Below are 8548 nucleotides of genomic sequence, written 5' to 3'. Positions count from 1 at the left end.
CGAACTTGGCATTCCTTTTTATTCTTGCCTCGGCTGTGTAGTCCCAAGGTATGGAATTTATATGGAATGGTGTTATGACTGACATTGCTACTGGAATGGGCACCTTTATTCCGAACGGAGCTTGTATTTTGGAAAGTAAAACCACAACTTCAAATGGTACAGGTGTGTTTGCCGGAGACCCAAACTTGACCTCAATTGGTGCTGGCGTCTTTGCCGAGGGTGGTGCTTCAAACTCAAGTGCTATAGACATATTTACCTCGGCGTCCCCAGAAGGCTGAATCTAGACTACAATCGGATTAAGGGTGACTATTGGCTTCTTTGGATCGTCGCCTTCTGTGATCAAACCGATCGATCCCTTGGGGTCCCAATCATCCTCTATTTCAATCATGTGAACACCTCCACCCTTATGGTCTGGCAGAGGGTTATTGCGGATATTCGGAGCAGGCTCTTTCGCCATGATAATCTTGTTATCAATCAAAGTCTGTATCTTATCTTTCAGAGAACGACATTCATCAATGGTATGTCCTTTCATGCAGGAATGGTATGCACAGGATTTGTTTGGGTTAACCCATTGAGAAGGGTTCTTAGGGGTTATAGTAGGGATATGGGTGATATAACCAGCAACTTTGAGCCTTTCGTACAGGTGGTCAATGGGTTCAGTAATGGCGGTATACTGTTTGTGAGGCCTGCAGTCAAAATTTGGTCGAGGTTTAAGAGAGTTTTGACGTGTGGGAGGCGATTGATAGTGGGATGGTTGAGTATTGTAGGCTTGGTAAACATGTGCGGGTTGGGAGTATCTGGGCGAAGTAGGCTGATATGTGTGAGGTGGAGATGATTGATAAGTGGACGGTGGAGTTTGGTGAGAGGGTGAGGGTGCTTGGTAGTTCGGAGTAGGTTGATATGTGAGTGGAGGCATTGGATAGGCTTGGTATTTGATAGGGGATTTGGTCCTCTGTGCAACCATTACAGCACCTACGTCCCTTTTCTTAGACGTACCACTAGACTATAAAGCCTTATTAGTAGCTTGCAAGGCTTCAAAGTTCGTAACCATACCACTCTTGATGCCTTCCTCGATCCTTTCTCCCAGCTTGATAATGTCAGAAAATTTATGGTTCTCAATCAACATTAGCCTCTCATAATATTGCGGATCCTGATCCCGGACTAAAACTTGTTCATTTGTTCTTCCTCTAGAGCAGGTCTGACCTTAGTGGCTTCTGATCTCCAACAAGTGGCATACTCGCGGAATGTTTCCGCGGGCTTCTTCTTTAGGTTCTGAACGTAGAACACATCTGGTGCATTTTCTGTATTGAACCTGAATCTGTCCATAAAGTCGTACGCTATACTCACCCAGTTTGACCATTTTTTGGGTCTTCGGCTGATGTACCAAGATAGAGAATCTCCTTTTAGACTTCTCATGAAAAGTTTCATGCGGATCCTCTCGTCTCTCCTCACTCCGACCAGTTTGTCGCAGTATATTCTCAAATGAACTCTTGGATCCCTTGTACCATCAAACATCTCGAACTTAGGAGGTTTGTACCCCTCGGGTAGTTCGACATCGGGTTGTATGCAAAGATCTTCGTAGTTCAACCCTTCAATCCCCTTACTTCCTTCGACGCCCTGAATTCGGCTAGTCAACTTCTTAAGCTTTTCAGCCAGACTCCTGATGAGTGAGTCTTTATCATCAGACTCGGGTGTGCTTGAAATGGGTTGGGTGGAGTATGGCATGGTTTCCACATAGATGGGGATGTTATGATGAGTGTGGAGGTGGTCATTTGTGTAGTTTAAAGGTTCCGAGATGAGCAGTGGAGTACTGTTGAGAGTGTGGCAAGTATTGTAGTGGTGGTGAGGAGCGGGATGGTTTTGTGGTTTTGGGATCTTTTGTGGATGTGTGGGGTTGATATCTGGGCTAGTGAGGGAAAATGACAAATTTGCTAAGTTTCGAACTTGGTCAAGTTCCTCTTGAAATTTCAACAACTTTTGCTCGAGTTGGGACGCACTTTCTTTGGAGACCTGAGTACCATGAGTGACCTCTACCCGTTCAGTTGAGTTTTCCTTTCTGGTGTTGTTCAAATCTTCCATCTTTTCTTTGTTCCTATTTCTGACAAGGCTAGGAGAAGAAGTGGGTGGAGGGCCCTTGGATCTTGTGGAATATGATGATGATGCCAGAGTGCACGAACTAACCTTTGGGGAGGGGAATAAATAAAACAAAAGAGATAACAAGTCAGTGCAAATTATAAGAAAAAATGTTGCGATATTTAAACACATAGTGCAAGAATGTAAATCGTGTCCTAATTTGGGGAATCCTCTTGTGCCCGAGGTAGGACTAGCGGCAAGTTGATTTGGAGAACTTTGAATGCTAAATGCCTCATTTTATTGATAAAAATTAGATGAATCCCAAATTGACACTAAATAACAGGAAGTAAAGTAGCACTAGTGGCCATCGGCCTTATTACATTCATAAAACGAAAAAGATAAACTCCTATCTATTTGGTCCCAAAAGGACCTTCCTCAGGTTGAATGCTCTCGTTGATCAAATCCTCCAGTTCGCGTAGGTTCACCAGTAAAAATGCCTTGGCCAGGTGTTCTTCTTCATTTCCCTCAGTGTTCTGGCAGTCGGCGACTCTCTTCCTCACTTTTCCTTCTAATTCCAGCAGACTGTATTCCAGATATTCTAACTTTTCGCTAGCTCTGACGGCCTTCTCTTTCCAATCATTGATTTGGTCATCTGACGGAAGACTTCCCCATTAGTCTAGCAAGAGTGGGGGCGTGCTAAACATTCCGAAACTGGGGACCTCGTCCTTCAATTTTTGCAAAACAAAAGGGTTAAGACCATACCCCTACCGGACTCGATTATTTAACATCAACAATTAGCATGAAGCATTTAGTTCTCCAAATAAATGCACAGAACATGGGGATGTTCGTTTGGGTTTTAGGGAAACCCAGTGGACTTTGGACAAGGCTATCTTAAAGAGTCATTATATGGATAATATAACTGACTCGGCTGGGTTTGACCATGATGCATGCATAGTTAAATAGAGTAAGTTTCTAAGGGGTTTTAGACTGGTACCCTTGAACGGGCAACTCAAGGGGGAAGGCACGGAACCGTCGACTACACCGTTGATCGACTAGTTTTACCGTAAATACGCCTTTTTCGGATTTAAAGGGGTGATAATATCGGAAGAGCGCAACCACTCATTATAAGCGTTGCTATGATATTTTGTTTGGCACGAGTGGAATATGAAGTTGAGCATGATTATGCAACAATTAAAGCAGGTTGTCACATATTTGCACGTTAGGAAAGCAGTAAATGCAACAGTTTTTCATAATTTAAAGCGGTAGTAAAGGAAAGCAGTAAAGGAAAGTAATAAGGGAAAGAAACAAAAAGACAAGTCAGTTTTGCAATCAAAACGAAAAATTGAATGCTTGAAAGAAATAAACAGATAATTGCGCATAAAGAAGCATAAATTCGCAATAATAGTATGAAATGGTAAAAGCCTAAGAATCCCCAGCAGAGTCGCCACGCTGTCGTGCCCCTTTTTTCTCGCGAAATCGGGTTTATGACATTTGGGAGGACAACTCATTCCCTTTTGGGAATTGGGTTTGAATGGAAGAGTCGCCACCTAATGATTAAAGTGCATTAAGACACTAAAAAGGGTTTGTTTTGAGTAACCAAAGATTGGGTAAAGGCTTGAAATTATCCCAAGAGGAAGGTGTTAGGCACCCCTCAGAATCCACTAGTATGGTTCCTGGCCAGACAATTATTGTGACTTTAAGCGCAAACAACACGTGGGAGAATAAGACTTCAAATAAGAGGGAATTTTGCACATGATGGTTACAAGTAAGAAAACTAAAAGAGTTGATTTTGAAGAAGCAGTTTAAAAGGTTTAAAAGGAAGAAACAAAGGAAAGGTGTGTGTGTGTGTGGGGGGGGGGGGTCCTAGGTTTATTAATAATATGGATCACCCCATGCAACATCCGGTAATCACTCCTCAGTGAGGGGATACACGTGATGTTATTGCGTGGTCATCATATCCATATCTACCCTTTCCGCCCTGTTTAAGGTATTAAAGCACGTAATGGTCTCGTTTACTTATTGCATGCTATTACTCGTCCCGATCCTATCAGTCCCGGAGGTATTTGGGACTACTAATCCTAAATGGAGGAGATATTGGGCTTATTTATGGTTTCAAAAGGGTAAAATACTAAGGCGACATACAAAAACATGTATAGCAAATTGGGAAAAGCATACAGCAAGTAGAAAGGCTCAAATACACCTCCTTTAAACAAAGAAAGCAAGTAAGTAGCATGACTTACACATACTGTTTAGGGCCTGATTAAACTTAAAGGTTGAGGCAGACTGATTTATCACATAATTCAGATAAGAAACCCGAATCAGGCCTGCCTGCTGGTTGTAGTTAATAACAATAGATTCAATTTATAAACTTTTACCCTATGGCTTGCCTAAGTGTTGGACGAAAACCCTATAGGCATGATATCTACAGACTTCAGGAACAAGGATATGAGATGATTACATACTGATTTAAGAGAAGTTGTCAGTTATTAAAGAAGGGCGAGTTTTAGCAAAAGATCATAAGTTCTGCAACTGGTAATGCATCATTATTGCCGGTTTTAGACTTTAAGCGAGTGAAATAGTTCAGACTTGATTAATAGCTCCTATAGGCATGCTTTCTACGCATTGTTGATTTTAAACACTTTCATAGACATAGTAAAATGCAGAAACCTTATAAGCATGATATCTAGGTGCTGAATTTCGTTTAAGACATATGAACATGATATCTAATTGCGGTTGATTATTAAGACCTACAAACATGATTGCCTAATGAAGAATGGATATGCAAGGTTCAGAAAGACCTATAGGCATATTCTCTATGTGCATATGCAGAATTCAGATTTTTAGGTAATTATAGACATGGTATCTATATGAGAGAATACATGATTCCTATAGACATGGTATCTATATGAGAGAATGCAGGATTTCTATAGACATGGTATCTATATATGAGAGTGCAAAAATCCAGAAACTCCTATAGGCAGGATATTTACCCCTTTTGCATACATGGTTACCCCTCCCTTTTTCACTAGCCATCCCCGAGAGTTTACTACAAAGTTATTACAGCCCAGAAAAATAAAGTAAAAAGAAAAATTGGAAATTAAAAAGTACAATCAAGGAGAGCCTGATTCAGACTTCCTATCTGAAGTATGAAGTAAACCAACTCCAAGAGGTCATATTTCAAAGCCTTTCTCCCACTTGGGGTGTGTCAAAGTTACCTAAGAGTCTCAAATGAACTCCGGACAGTGCTTACACTCAAATGTATCACCAGATTAGGACATAGTGCAGTGTGGAAAGGGCCAGCCCTCAGGTGTCCAAGTTCAGATGGAACTCAAGGTCCCAAGGCAAGGCTCACAAGAGAGGAGCAGAACTTAGGGACTAAGAGAGAGTGCAAGTGCAGGAATAAAATTCTGAGAGCGGAAAGGGAAAGGGAAAACAACTCACATCAATACACATAGGGGTATAGGGAATGGGGAGGTGGTAAATAGGCAAAGACAGGCTGATGGGCATACCCAGCAATGGGAAGTGTTGGCATACCCATAAGCCTTTTAGAATACACTGTTTAGAGGTTAGGATTCCCTAAGGGACCAAGTTCAATCCATGGACAGTAACTTACATATTGCCATGTTTTAAACCATAACTCAAAACACATAAGGGGGTAGGGAGCAGGGATTCATAGCAGAAATAGATAGAAAGAAATCAACATGCTAGTTTAAACATTGAACTCTACAGAAACAGTAAATAAACATGGAAAACACATTGTTGTGATGCTGAAGCTTAAATTAGGACATACCAGTTTCAAAGAAACAAATAAAGGAAATGCAGTAGGTCTTATAAACAGGCCACAATGCAGACAAGAAGAGAATATTATTGAGAGAGTGTGAGTTCAGAAGGATTGTTTTTATTTTGTGAAAAGGATCGTGCCTTTTATAGTGTAAAAATCCGGCAGAAATAAGGTAAGAAAACAATTAAGGAACCGAATATCAATCAAGAATCAATCACACAAGACTTCCTTTAATTAAGGAATTCAGATTCAAACGGGTAAACTATTTAAGGAAAGTAATTAAACAAACACTTTTGTGCAAAGTAGGCAATTATGGGCGAATACATAAAAAGTTCTCTAAGGAACAGGGTTTTGAAGTACACGGTTGTACAAATAAGGTAAAAAATCAATTAACAGCCAGTAAATAAAAGGTTAGGGATCTTGTAATTACTGACCCATGAATGAACCAAGTCGCAAAAGCTGAGAAGGGTCTTAACTTAGGTCGAGTCACAAAGAAAATCCGCAAGCAATGGAAAGAAATCAATCAGACCATATTCAGAGGGAAGTATGAACTAATCACAAATTTGAAAGCCACTTTAGAGGGAAGTTCATCATATATAAGGGGCATACGAACATGTTAAGCATGAAAGAAGATTGTCGTGTCGTTGTGAAATCGGTAGAAAAATCCAGTGTAGAAGAGTTTAGGAAAAGGTCAGAATCATATGAAAACAAGGATGTCCAAACTCAGTTCAGAGACCCGAAGTTGGTCTGAAAGAGTTAGGGATTTTGAAATGAAACCTTAGTTCAAGCAAATCACATAACCAAGCTTGGAAGAACCCCCAAATTCTAGGGTTTCCACCATTAATCAAGTACAGAGATGAGAAGGCAAGTGATCGAAACAGGCTCAGAGGTCTTAGAGAAGAACTGAAACCTCTTGCATGTTTCTTTCAGCAGCAGAAACTCATGAGAAAACGATGATAGCAAGTAATACACAGAACATAGTAGAAGAATTCAAAAAAAATAGAGTAGAAGAAGCTAATACGAAATATAATGGAAAAAAAATGATAAGAATAATAGAAGAAGCATGCTAAAAAGTAGGTGAAAACCAGAACACAGTAGAGAAGAAATACAATAGAAAAATCATACGAGAACACAGTATAGGAAAATACAATAGAAGAAGCATACAAAAACATGGTAGAAGAAAATACAAGAACACAGTAGAGGAAAATACACACAAAAGGAAAAAGGAAGTCAGAGAAACATTTAAATATTTTCCGAAAAACCCTAGATCGGAAAAGAAAGATTTTGAAAGTATTTTTTTTTTGAAAGAAAAGTTAGGAAAATCGTTTAAGACCTTAAGAAAAGCATGGATCTGGAACAAATCTAAGGAAATCGGAAAAACCTCGAAGGGTTAGGGTTTCAGAGGAACCCCAGTAGTGAGAAAGGCTTTGAAGAGTCACCGATCTAAGTCGGAGAGGTCAAAATCAGGCTCGAACAACCATGGTACGCCGGAATAAGGCCGGAGATGGCCGTGGAACTCGAATCGAACGAAGCCTGGGCCAAACTTCATCGTGGTTAGGCCTTGAACCTTCAAAAACCAGGCATGCAGGAGCAAGAGGATGTGGGTATAGGGCTTCCATAGCCTTGGAAGCCATGGATTCCGGTGGCTTTCAGGGCGGAAGCGGTGGAAGGCGGCTAGGGTTTGAGAAGCTTTGAGAGAGTTTGAGAGAATGGGGGGGAGGGTTCAGAGGCGGCTGGTAGGTGAAAATGATTTAGGGTTGGTGGGGTTGGTAAATTAAAAAGGGAAAGGAAGAAATGTGGCGGTTGATCATTTTGATCAACGGCCTGGATTAAAAGGGGAGTCGGGCGGGTCATTCAAACGGGCTATGGGTTGGGTAATTTTAGGAATTGGGCTGGGGTTCAATTGGGTTTAATTGGGGTAGAATTTAGGCTACAATCGAAATGAAATCTGGCTAGATTTTAAATAGCCATTTTTCCCTTTTTATTTTTTATAAAATAGTAAATTAAATCCTGGAAATAAATTGAATATACTAAAATAATTTATAACATATAACTATAAATATAAAAATACTGGACTTAATTTTATAAGTATAAATGCAATCAAATCATTAAAGAGGCTAATATTATAATTATGCAATTTTATCCTTAAAAATACCAAATAAATTTGTAAAAAATGTGTAAAAAATATATTAGCTATATTTTGGTAAAAATATGAGAATACGATAAATGAATCACCAAGATGATAATTTTAAAAATAATTATTGGGGTTTTCTTGATAAAATAGGGGAGTAAATTGATTTAAAAATCTTTTAAAAAATAAGAAAAAATAATGTAGCCTTGGAGTATACTTATATATGCATATACATGCTATTTGAAAGGCATATTACATATAAAAAATACACGGGAAAAAATTAGGTATCAACACCTTTAATAAATGACGTATTGCCTCTTGTGTCTATACATTGTGATTGCTAGACGACAATAGCTATAACAAAGAATAAATCTTATAATTGTAAAAGTAGACATATGAAATTGAGACATGATGTCATAAAATAGCTATTGAGAGATGGAATAATTTCCATTGACTATTTGAAGTCAGAGATAAATTTGGCCCATCCTCTAACTAAACCCGTGGGAAGAAAATTAATTCTTCAAACCTCAAAAGAGATGGGGTTAAGGCCGACATGTTGTCAA

Source organism: Nicotiana tabacum, chromosome 10, assembly GCF_000715075.1.
Source record: "Nicotiana tabacum cultivar K326 chromosome 10, ASM71507v2, whole genome shotgun sequence".
In the NCBI taxonomy this organism is placed as follows: Eukaryota; Viridiplantae; Streptophyta; class Magnoliopsida; order Solanales; family Solanaceae; genus Nicotiana; species Nicotiana tabacum.
This window is presented reverse-complemented; position numbering follows the sequence as displayed.